The sequence below is a fragment of the Saccopteryx bilineata genome, chromosome 11 (genome assembly GCF_036850765.1).
Source record: "Saccopteryx bilineata isolate mSacBil1 chromosome 11, mSacBil1_pri_phased_curated, whole genome shotgun sequence".
NCBI lineage: Eukaryota > Metazoa > Chordata > Mammalia > Chiroptera > Emballonuridae > Saccopteryx > Saccopteryx bilineata.
In genome coordinates this window covers 71,011,478-71,024,365 of record NC_089500.1, presented here as the reverse complement: position 1 = coordinate 71,024,365, position 12,888 = coordinate 71,011,478, and the positions used below count along the sequence as shown (strand labels likewise).

Here is a 12,888-nt window from a genome sequence, read left to right as displayed (position 1 = left end):
TGCCTCCCAGTCACCCCGTTCCTAAGCTCTTCGTCGAGTTATCAGCAACAGTATATTTGTTCCGTTTGGGCTGTTGTTATGGTTCTATTCTGGAACATTTTGTAGTGGTCATTTTTTTTTTTTTTTTTTTGGAAATACCATTTGGTTCATAATCTCTTAGTAACAGAAGTCTGAGGGCTGACAGCCCACGGACACTCCCAGAAGATGACTGTGACTCGTGGGCAAACCGACCCACAGCAGCCAAGCCGGAGCACCCTCAGGTTGTGGGTTAAATTGTTTTGGGCCATTGAATGTCACCGGAGCCCACTGCGGGCCAGGCTTGCTTTGTTATATGCCTGAGAGCATTTGCTGTGGCCGCCGCACACTGGGGATCTGGGAGAACCGCTGGACACCAGGTGTCTGAGGCCATCGCAGCCTCGGCTCCAACTTTGTCTAGGTCCGTGGTGTATCTGATGGGGGAGGAGACAAAAGGCAGGAGCAGCAACCTCGTGCTCTGTGCGTGTGTGTGGACTTCGTCCTCACAACCCGCTGTGCAGCAGTGTCAGGTGAAGTCACTGGCTGTGCTGACCGGCGGGCCAGGACCGGGGCAGGATTAGAACCCAGGCTTGCCTGAGCTACCAGTCTACTCTTCTCCTCTTCTCCTCTCTCCCTCTGTCTTTCTTTTTTATAAGAGTTAATTTTATTTGTTCAAGGGATCATATTACAAGCATCACACCAAGCCTGGGCTTTGAATCTGTCAGCCCTATAATTCACATATCCAGGAAGAAAAAAGCACATCATGATCTGTGTGCATGGAAGAAAACACAGGTTCGTGGCTAAACCGGTGGAATTTTTGCATCTCTACAGCCTAGAACCTAGAGGTTACAGGTGTTTTAGGTCCTCCTGGATGTCCCACAGGGTACTTGCACTGGCTGATAATTCCCGAGCACGCAGAACCCCTGGAGGGCTGGGGAGGAGGAAGTCGTTCTCAATGCTGTATGCCCCCTTCACCATTGCTGACGCGCCATGAATCCTGGAAAGGTTTTCAACATGGATTCAAAGACACAGGCCACGCTTCATCCGGTAGCCTCGTTGGTGTATCCTTTTAGCTTGATGACTTCATAGGTACTTTCAACCATCACCTGATACATTTCCTCCTGCTTTTCACTGACATTTTCCATTCCCATTTCTGGATTCAGTTCCTGGAGAGACGCCTACCATGTTTGCTCATTCCCCACAGCCAGACTTGAGATGCCACATTCTCCCCAAATCCATCCATGGCAGCCACTGGGGCAAAGGCCAAGTTTCTCTGTTATACGACTGCGAAACTTAGCAGATTTCCAGATCACACCCACTTCCAAGTACATGGTGCTTGGGTAACACGTGAGAATATCCACAGGGTTGAAAATGACAATTATGCTATCAGTACTGTACTTGATGATCTGAAGAATAATGGATTTGAGGACATTAACATTCCTTCAGACCAGATTAAGACGACTCCCTCTCGCTGGCAGACTCTTCAGTTATTATCACAGTCTTAGAATTGGCAGTCACACAGTAATCTCATCTGCCACAGTTTCAAGCATCTGAAGAAATAGGCTCCTATACTGTACATGCACCATTTCTCTTTTGAGCTTACCTTCCAAGTCATCCACAAGGGCAAGTTCGTCAGCCAGAGACCTTTCCCGAAAGCTGGTGGCACGCGCCGTGTCAACGTGTCCAATACCTCTCCAGCGATCTTCTCGCCCGGGACCCTTGCCCTTTCTGCAACAATCAGTTTTTCCTTAAGAGTTGCCACTGTGCACAGGAGAGAGAGGCATCTGGGGACGATTGTGATGGTCGTGTGAAGATGATGATGTCAGCTGCGTGCCTGTCCTCTCTGCTCACGCCGTTCACATATCCGCATTCGGAGGGGCAGCTGGGCCTTCCCTGGGTGTGTGATCTCCATGTTGTGTTTCAGAGTGGAGCACACGAGCGCCATCGCCACAGACCACACACAGGTCGGAGGCCACACACACAGTGTGGACATCCTGGAGCCGCTGACCCGCATGCTCATGGACAGCACAAGGCCTGCCTATTGTGGGTGCTCACAGTCCCCTTGAGTGTTCCGGTTCTTTCTGGCCCCTCTGCAAGGTTGAGACCATGGTTCACCATCTGTGTTGGGTAGGAATAAAAATGAAAACAATTGCGGCTACCATTCATTTCTATGAGCCGGAAACTTGACTTACATTCTCTTACTGACTTTTAAAAAACCTTATAAGGACATATTGTTTTCCCCATTTACAGATTAGGAAATTGAAAATCAGAGTAAGTGAATGACTTGCTCTACGTCACAGCAAACAGGTTCTTTTTGTGACACCCACAGTCACAGTCCTCCCCTTTCCACAGCTCCATTACTCATGATGTACCGGGAAACCCCTAAAGCCCATGCTCCGGGCCCCCTCACACCGGCTCCATCCACGGCCCTAGAAATCTACTTATATGGCCACATTGTGCGTGTGTGTATGTGTGTGTGTGTGTGTGTGTGTGTGTGTGTTTGAAACAAATAAGATATTTTTATGTTTTGGGGTTTTTTTGTCCCCCTAAAGCAGAGCCCCCCTTAGTTCCCCCAGAAACTGGATTACCCTGCTCAGGAGTACGTACCTTCAACATCTTCAACAGCCTGTCTACAAATTCACCTCGTCTCTCTCCTTTCCTTACTCTGTATGCTCCTCAGCACCAGAACTAACACAGCACATACTTCAGCTATTGATCTTATTTATTGCATATCACAGGCACCACTTGCTAAATGTTTTCAGGTGAATGAATTCACCTAAAGTCTAAGCAGCCATTGTCCTCATGCCTAACCCTGTGTGGTAGGTGAAGTCCTATGTATTGATAGTTCCCAGTTATAGAGCAGGATATGAAGATGTGAGAATCCAGTCGCCTTTCTCGTGCTCTGAGCTGTCTTTGAACTTGGCCATGTCTAGGTTGCCTTTAGCCATGACATAATTTACTCACAGACCAGACATCATCTCACTGGTGTTTCATCCTCGACTCCTGTCTCTCAACAAGTTTCCCTTAATCCCCAAACCCTATCAACCACCTCCCAAATCTCTCTCCAACTTAATCGCTTCTCTCCATCTCCACAGCCCCCCACTACAGACGGGGGGTCTCCATCAGCTTCCTGGGGCCTCCCTGCCCCAGGGAGTTCCTCCCACCCAGCTGCCAGAGGGGAACCTGTTGGGGTCACTGACCTGGAGGGATCCCATGAATTCTGGTTTCTTAGGGATATTTGAAATCTTTAGCTTGACCCAAAAGACCAACATTGTTTTTGCTTGTTTTTTCCCCAAACTCACACTTTCCTTCCTGACTCAGAGCCTTTGAATGTGTTCTACTCACTTCTGGTGCCAGAACATTCTTCCCTGCCTCCTTCCCTTGCCACCCTACTTAATTTCGACTCCCTATAGTCCCAAGTCATCACCTCCTCCGGGCTCTCGTCCATGTCTGCCCACACGAGGTCAGAGCCTCTGTGGATTGTTTTTATAGCTCCCTGTATTTCTCTGCTTAGAACCGATTACAACGGTCATTAAAGGACCAGTTGTATAACTTGGGGGGAGGGGATTGATCTGTTGTTGGGACTCTTCTCCAGTCAAAGGGACCACGTCTGCCTTGCTCACTGCTCTGTCTCCATTTTGCTTGTTGGGAGTAAAGACACTTGGTCCTCTGTCACATGATCCTTGAGGTGTGTGTTTTATATCAGCTGGGTCCACGGGGCCCTTTAGAGACCCCTGCCCCTTCCGTCCCGTGGCTCCGTCATCTCGGGGAATTGTCACCTGCAGAGTGCCGCATCTGGCTCGGGGACAGCAGGGAGGGAGAAGAATTTTCTAGGTCTTGGTTGGATTCCAGTTATTTATCACTGAATTACAAACCAACCCCAAGATTTAGTGCTCTCCAACGCCAACTCTTTCCTTATCCTCATAGATCCTGTGGCTCTGTGAGGAATGCTGGGGAATTTGGACTGAGAGCGAGAGGATAGCTTATCTCTCTGATCTACAACATCTGGGGCCTCAGAAGGGAAGACTCAAATGACTGAGGGTGACTCAAACAGCTGGGGCGGAATCATCCACTGGCGCTCGGCGAGGGAGACTGGGCTCGGCTGGGCCTGTTCTGGGACACCAACATGTGGCCTTTCCAACGTAGTGGCCTCCGGGGCTTTGGGCTTCTTTTCTGGAAACAGAGCTCCAAGAGCAAGTATGTTCAGAAAACAAGGTGGAAGTGGATAGCCTTCTACGCCAGAAGTCACCTTACTTCCCTCTTTGTCCGTGGTTGAAGGTTGCCCAAGTCCAAGTGCAGGGTCATAGACACCCACCTCTTGACAGGAATTGGATTGAGGAATTTGTGTCATGTTTTAAAACCGTTAGGCGGAGGGGCATATGTGAGACTCACATTTTCCTAGTGTGAATATAATCAGATGGTCTCGTCTCAACGCACAAGGCTAGAAAACACTGTTCTGGTTAGGCAGCCGTGGGCCCGGCCTCCACTCTGCCACAAGGGAAGAGGGAGAATGGATTTGTCTGGACTGTTTGCAGTCGGTCACAGTCCACACCTCTGGCCATCAGATGTGTGTGTACCCTCTTTCCACATGTGCAATTCACTTCTCCTTGGGGAAAACCAAAGCTCCAGAGCTCCATTCTCCAGCCTGTAACCTGGAGGCGAGTGAGTTCTGAGTGAGGAGGCAAAATCTGGTAGTTTGTAGCCTGTTAGGAGTGAGGAGAAATCTGCTTTTCCTTTATCTCGGGACTTAATTCAATCCATTTACAGAGTAGGAACACTAATACACGTTAGTTGAAAAGAATAGCTATCTCACTCCATCTAAAATTAATTCCACGTGGATGAGAGGCTCAAGTGTAAGAAAAACAAACCCACCAAAATGCTAAGGGATGAGGATAAAAGCTGGCAGGCAGTTCAAGAAAATAAACAAGAGGCTGATAATGGTACGAAGAGACATGTTCTCGAGGCTGCGAGAGACGGGGACTCTCACGTGTTGTGGGTTGGAGTTTAAGCTGATCGTTTCTTGGGGGGGGAACTTGGCAGTGTCTTTCAAGACGTCCAATGTTCAATCCCCTTTTATCCAGAAACTCCACTTCTAGGTGTTTATTGTACAGGTATACAGAATTCCCACAAATGAGCAAAACCGTCTTGTCAAGAACATTCAGTGCAGGCTTATTTAGAAGAGCTAAGTAGCTGGAAAGCACCTAAATGCCCATTCATGGGAAACTATTGCATAAAGTGGAATCCCATGCAGCTGTTAAAAAGAACACAGTAGATTTATTAGTACTCACGTGGAAAAAAAAGCCCAAGGGCCAGAAATAACTGGAAACAAAAGGCATATTGGAGAATGGTCTGTACGGTGTAAATTCGCATGTTTTCGGAAAGAAAATGAGTTCCTATAATTCCTATGCATAAAAGAATACCTGGAAAGATTCAGAGCAAGTGTTCACAATGGTCACTTCGGGGAGTAAATTTAGGATTGGAGGGGGGCAGGAGATTTTTACTTTTTACGCCTTTTTCGACTGTATGGATTCTTCCCACTGTAAAGCATGCATCACTTTATTTTTATTATTGTTTTTTAATGAGTTCTGGCTTCATTATTCTTTTTCTTTTATTCGTTTTAGAGAAGTGTGTGTGTGTGTGTGTGTGTATGTAGAGAGAGAGAGAGAGAGAGAGAAGGGGGAGGAGCAGGAAGCATCAACTCCCACCTGTGCCCTGACCAGGCAAGCCCAGGGTTTCGAACTGGCGATTTCAGTGTTCCAGGTCGATGCTTTATCCACTGCGCCACCACGGGCCAGGCCTAAACATGTATCACTTTATTTATTTATTTATTTTTACAGAGGCAGAGATAGACAGGGACAGACAGACAGGAACGGAGAGAGATGAGAAGCATCAATCATCAGTTTCTCGTTGTGCGTTGTGACTTCTTAGTTGTTCATTGATTGCTTTCTCACATGTGCCTTGACCGTGGGCCTTCAGCAGACCGAGTAACCCCCTGCTGGAGCCAGCGACCTTGGGTCCAAGCTGGTGAGCTCTTTGCTCAAGCCATATGAGCCCGCGCTCAAGCTGGCCACCTCGGGGTCTCGACCCTGGGTCCTTCCGCATCCCAGTCCGACGCTCTATCCACTGCGCCACCACCTGGTCAGGCTAAACATGTATCACTTTAATAAGAACTGAATTCAGAAATGTGGTTGTCTCAAGGGAAGAAGGGGCAGGAGTGGGAGGAAGTTTAGAGGGCCTTTGAACTGTATGCTTAATGTTGGGTTTCTAAAAAAAAAAAAAAAAGAAAAAGAAAGAAATGATTAATACGGTAAGTTTTATTTTAGTCTATTTTACTTCGACAAAAAGAAGAAAAACGCATACTTGGCAACATGTCAGAGACACCAGGCTGGTTGGTGGGCACCAGGCTGCCCATTTATTATATATACTCCCCTGTGCTTTTCCACATATAGTACTTGAAACATTTCACCATTCGGAAAAAAATTTAAAGAAAGAATCCATTCAATATAACAAGATAAAATAAATAAAAAGGCAGCCAGAACAAATGAAGGGAAAGGATTCCAAAGGCAGGAAAATAAACAACGCCGGAGCCGGGATGCAGCTGTAGACGCCCGTCCATGAGCGACAGTAAATGCGGTCACAGCCTCCCAGATCTGGAAACCTCAGGCTCCCCACTCCGAGCTCTGGGACGGACGCACCTGAGATGAGCAAACACAGGAGAGGTGATGTGGAGAAAGGTAGTTTGCGGGTGCAGCGTGGAGGCCGACTGGACGCAGGTGAGAGCTGGCGGGGGCTCCGGCTGGCCGGCTGTGCAGGGAGGAGGAGGCTGTTTCCCCAGCTCGGAGGCCGCCTCCCTGAGCGGAAGAGTCAGAGAGGGACTGGCCAAGAGTGGGCGCTGGGCAGAGCCAGGCTCCGTCCTGTGACCCCCATGTTCCTATGTGCTTGGCTCTTTCACAGTTGGGTCATCTCTTAGGTTCAACAGCTGTGGGGGCAGCCCAGCCTCTTCCTTTCCCTCCTTACTCCTCTGCAGGGAGCCTGAGCCCTGCCCAGCCACCCCGCCCCCACTCAGCCCTGGGCCCTGGAGAGCTGGGCGAGCAGCTAGCTTCCTCCCCAGCTCTTCACACCCTTCCCTCCGCCCTCCACCTCTGGCGGGACCTTGATCTGCTGCACCTGCACTTCTCTGAGCCCTCTGGTTTCCTTTCTTTTGAAAAACCTGACCGCATTAGAGACCTGACTTTGGTGCTTTGAAAACCCCTCATCCTGTGAACTTGAGATGTGGTGATAAAGAAATAAAGGGCAGAGGCCTGCGGTTGTCGCTGGGGCTCTTTGTTACGGGCACCGGCTCGGAAGCAGCCTGCCTCCCCCAGGCAGGCAGGGGTAGGGGAGGCTCTCCCCGGCAGGGCCGGGCCTGCGCTGGCTCTAGTGTGTGTGTGGGTGAGCTCCCTCCTTGTTGCTCACAGGGTCCTACCTAAATGACACGGGTCAAGAGTACATGGAGGATTTCCACACTGGGAGGTGACCAGAGCTGCCAGTTTCTGCCCCGCTGGGCCCATGAGTCTGGGCAGAGCGGGGCCACCTGGTCCTGCTGTCTGTCCCCTCACCCCGAGTGCAGCCCTAGCTTCCAGGACGGCCGGACACTGCTCATCTCCAAAGAGGCTGCTAGGCTGCAGGCTGGGTGTGAGTGTGCAAGGCTGCAGGCTGGGTGTGAGTGTGCGTGGGCACCGGCCTGCAGAGGAGGAGAGGGTAGGCGGGTTCCGGTTCGGGCAGGGGTTCTGAGACCCACTGAATGAGCCGCTCCACGCCTTGTTTCTGGGCTGGCGTCCAGCATCTCAGTGGCCCCAATTTTGGATACTTCTTGCTGACTCTTAGAAACCAAGTGCTGGCAGCCAGCCAACATGGGGGGCTCTAAGCTGGTGCCCTTAACTAGATGACTGATTTTCAAATTTGGATCAGTGAAAGCACAGTCACCATCCCTCCTTCACAGAATAAGAAACTGAGGCCCAGGAAGTTTGAGTGGCTGGTCTGGGGTCCCCAGCTGGTAGAATTGGGGTTGGATCTCATTTTCAGCTGCTCCCCAACTTCTCTACGCTGCCAGGGGCGCTGGGAGACTGGCCTGTGGTGGCTGGCCTTCCCTGGCGGGGAGTGCCAACCGCGTTCAGGAGGCAGGGAGGAGAGAGTGGGGTTGCCACCGTCTGGGACGGTCCCTGCATCTGCTCCGAGGCCCTGGCCTTACCCTCGAAAAGAATCTCTTTAAAACCATATGATTTCACTTATATGTGAAATCTAAAGAACAAAATGAACAAAATATACAAACAGACAAAAACGGAGACAGACTCACAGGGACAGAGGACAGGCTGGTGGCTTCCAGAAGGAAGGGAGGTTAGGGGAGCTCAGGGAAAAGGGGGAAGGGGTTAAGAAGTATAAATTGGTAGTCGCAGAATAGTCTGTGGGATAAAAAGGTCAGGGATACAAAGGTCAACATACAGAGTGTAGTCATTAATACTACCTTAGCCCTGGCCTGTGGCACAGGGATTATAGCATCCTCCCTCCCAGAGCTGAGGTTGCCGGTTCAGTCCCAGAGTCATCAGCTTGATCCTGAGGGCACTGGCTCGATACCGAGGGCGCTGGCTTGGCCCTGAGGTCGCCGGTTTGAGCTCTGGTCACAGCACGTATGAGAAGCAAGCAATGGGTGCATGATTAAGTGAAACAATGAGTTGATGCTTCTCCCCATCCCCCATATATATATATAGTAACAACTATGTATGGTGCCAGGTGGGTACTTGAATTATCAGAGGGGTCACTTTGTAAAGTATATGATTGTCTAATCACTATGCTGTATGCCTGAAACTAATACAAAATAACATTGAATGGAAACTGTAATGAAAAAATAAAATGAAATCTCTTTATGGAATGTGCTGTCTGCTTCCTCTGGGATCCTGCCAGCTCATCGGCTAGGACCCCTCGGTCTGCTGAGTCATCACGGACTAGAGCTGTGACTGGTGGGGGTGGTCTCCCTTCTAATTCCCGCTCTTCTCTCTGGCTGTGCTCATCCCCCCTCATCCCTCATCTGCCCCTTTGCCCCACCCCCACCCCAACCTGCACCTCTTCCCCCGCCGGATGTCCGGGGATGTTTCAGGGACGAGCATCACGGCTAAGCAACTCCAGCCCCTATCCATCCCCCGTGATGCATCCAGAAGCTGGTGCTCCCAGCCTTGGGTGTCACAGGCCAGTCATAGAGACCCTGGCTCCATAGGACAAAGTGTCCTGGAAACCAGCGCACAGACAGGGTGACTTCATATTGCTGGGAGGCTGTTCTTCCCTGGGGACTCTCGACCAGAAAGCCCGCATACTTACCACTCACTCACGCACTTGCAACGCAGAGAGGCTGACTCCCCACCAGGCCCACCTCCGAGGGACCAGGGACCGGTGTGTCACTTCCTAAAAGAGACTGCCCCTGCCTGTGGCCTAGGCTGGCTGCCCACCCCATGCTCCCAGCCCAGCCCAGCCCTCCTGATTTTTTTATTTTTGTAACTCTTTTTTTTTTTTTTTTAATTTTTTATTTTATTTATTCATTTTAGAGAGGAGACAGAGAGGGACAGAGAGAGACAGAGAGAGAGGAGCTGGAAGCATCAACTCCCATATGTGCCTTGACCAGGCAAGCCCAGGGTTTCAAACCAGCGACCTCAGCATTTCCAGGTCGATGCTTTATCCACTGTGCTACCACAGGTCAGGCTATTTTTGTAACTCTTATCACACTGACATCCCTTGTCCATTGCCCACATCCTCTGCTGCACCCTCCATGCCCCCCAAACAGGTCCTGTGTCTGTGCCACTCACCACTGTATCCCCAATACCTGGCTCAATGCCGGGCACACGGCAGGGGAGCAACACACTGTTGAATGGAAATAGAAAAATGATCCTTCCGTCAATCCTGTGCAGATCACTCCTTGGTGCCTAGGGGGTCGCTGAGAGAGCAACGACCCACGCGGCAGGCTGGGTGCTGGAGAGGCCATGGGCCAGAGGAGGTCTGGGCTCTGGGCTCTGGTCCCTGCTGTGCCTTGTGCTAATTGTGTGACTCTGATCAGCCTCTGAGCCTTATGGACCTCACCTGTAATAGGGGGACAATACTTGTTAGTTTTTTTTTTTCTTTTAAATTATTTTATTGATATTAAAGAGAGGAAGAGAGAAGGGAGGGGAGGAGAAGGAAGCACCCACTCATGGTAGTTGCTGTCATATGCACCTTGACCAGCAAGCCCAGGGTTCTGAATTGGTGACCTCAGCATTCCTGGTGGACGCTTTATCTACTGTGCCGCCATGGGTCAGGCTGTATTAGCTTTCTATTGCTTTATAATAAATTATCAAAAACTTAGCAACTTAAAACAACACACATTTGCTATCCACGGTGCCTGTGGGTTAGGACTTGGCACAGCTGAGCTGAGTCCTTGGCAGGGTTGCAGTCACGGTGTTGGTCGGGACTGGCTTCTTATCCAGTGGCTCCAGTGGGGATGGAACCACTTCCGGGCTCACGCAGGTTGTTGGCAGAATTCATCTCCTATGGCTGTTGGATTGAAATCCTGCTGGCTGTTGGCTGGGACCTGATCCAGTTCCTAGAGGCTTCCCGTAGTTCCTTCCCATGAGGCTCCCTCCAAATCCCCTCAGAACATGGCAGATTACTTCTTCAAAGTCAGTAAGAGAGGAAGTCTCTATGTCGGTCTGCCAGCAAGACCGGGCCTTCATAACATAATGCAATCACAAGAGCGACATCCCACCTCCTTGGCCAACATTGGATGCTGGCATACTGGTTATTTTATTAGTTAGAAACAAGTCACAGGTCCCAGCCATACTTGAGGGATGGGAATGACACAAAGACATATCACTCACCTTTGAGTCTGTCTCTTACAATACTAATATCTATCTCATAGAATTTTTGAGCAAGTTAAGTAAAAGAATGTGCAGAAGCGCCTGACAAGGCGGTGGTGCAGAGGATAGAGCATCAGACTGGGATGCGGAGGACCCAGGTTTGAGACACTGAGGTCACCAGCTTGCGTGTGGGCTCATCTGGTTTGAGCAAAAGCTCACCAGCTTGGACCCAAAGTTGCTGGCTCGAGCAAGGGGTCACTCAGTCTGCTGAAGGCCCGGGGTCAAGGCACACATGAGAAAGCAGTCAATGAACAACTAAGTTGTCGCAACAAAAAACTAATGATTGATGCTTCTCGTCTCTCTACATTCCTGTCTGTCTGTCCCTATCTATCCTTCTCTCTGACTCTCTCTCTGTCTAAAAAAAAAAAAAAAAAAAAAAAGAATGTGCAGAAGCATTTCACACAATGCCTGGCACTCATTAACTCAGAAAATGTCATAGAAGGCAGCTAGAAGCAGCTGCCTTTTTTAGCCCACTTTGGAATAGGATATGGTAGTCCACAATTGGTCCCCAGGCCACGCCATGCCTTACTGCCTTTCACTGGGCTGGTTCAGCCATTTACATCGTCTGTCTGGACACAGAAAGCACTTGGATTTGCCATGTGGTATTAACTCACAATCCATAGGTGTTCTTCCATTGTCGTTAAGAGTTCTTGGAAGGTGAGACCTGTATCTTACTAATTTTTCTAGCCTCTGGTGCTTAGCTCATTGGGCTTAGGAGGAAGAGTCTGGCTTGGATGCTCCATGAATGTTGATCCGCAGCATCAAACAGAATGAGTTGATGGGAGTTATGGCCCTAGGGGACACATGGTGGGTGGTGGGGAAGGAGCAGGTGCAGGTTGGATGGACAAGTCAAGAAGTGGCCAGAAGAATCTTGGCAGATGCCAGTGCCCCCAGCCTTTGATGCCATGTTTGCTCACCTCCCTCCACCCTTGGCTTTCTTCTTTTTCTACTGTCAGCCCCCTCTGAGCAGGGTCTTTATGGGATCTGGGTGTGGGGACCCTACCAGTTCTAATGAGGAAGAAAGGGTGGATTCTTTCAGAGATGGAACACCTGGGCTGGGAAAGAGCTTAGACCCCTGAGAAGGGCTATAGACCCCCAGGAAAGGGTCAGCCATCATCTTCAGGATGAAGGATGAGGAGTCATGTCTGTCCAGCACCTGGTCATGCCTCTGGGCACTGCACTTGACACATTTATTCCCTCTGTTGTTGCAGTCTCCCAGGTGGACAAACTGAAGCTCAGAGAGGGAGAGTGACTTCTCCTGGTCACACAGCTCCTGGTGGCAGAGTTAGGACAGAACCTAGGCATCCTGAGCTGCTGGTCCAGGGTTTTGTCTCCACAGCAACCCTGCCACCTGGGTGTGCAGGCCCATGGGTGCTGGCAGGGCAACGAAGCCCAGTTCTCTCACTCGAGTCTTCGGTCCCTCTACCCTGCTTCCAGCACTTTCTCCTGTCGGGCGCCCCAGCCTCCTGCTGACCCTGCGCCACATCACGCCCTCAGCCTGCCCCATGCCTGCCCGGCGGAGGATGAGCACGGATACCCTGAGCGCAGAGATTCTTTTCCAGCAGATGCAGAAGCAGTGTGAGGTTTACACATCTGGGCAGCTGTTGCCCAACTCTGAGCGGCAAAAGACAAACCAGAGAGATCATTTCTGTGATTTCTGGGCAGAGCCAGGACCCTGAGACCTGGGGAGGGTGCTGGTGGTGAGCCAGGGTCTCGCCTGGCTGGGTGGGCTCACCTATCGGGGCAGGGAGGGCCCTCTTCGGCAAGTCTGACAGGACGCTCCCCACCCTCCTCAGGTAGAAAAGCCGAGGCAGTAGCCCAGGGGCCAGGACTGTGAGAGCGTTTAAAATCCAAAGCATTTTGAAGTCCCTTGTGTGGGACGATTTTATTAGGCCCTCTGCATTCCCTGAAGGGGTTGGCGGTAAATCCTTTTAATGGCATGTGCTGTCCTAGTGAT

The 12,888-nt window shown here is 50.4% G+C and overlaps 1 pseudogene; it reads right to left on the bottom strand.

Annotated features, from left to right (window-relative positions):
• Positions 1-861: 861 nt before the first annotated feature.
• LOC136315078 (L-lactate dehydrogenase B chain-like) lies at positions 862-9,158 on the bottom strand (annotated as a pseudogene).
• Positions 9,159-12,888: the final 3,730 nt, after the last annotated feature.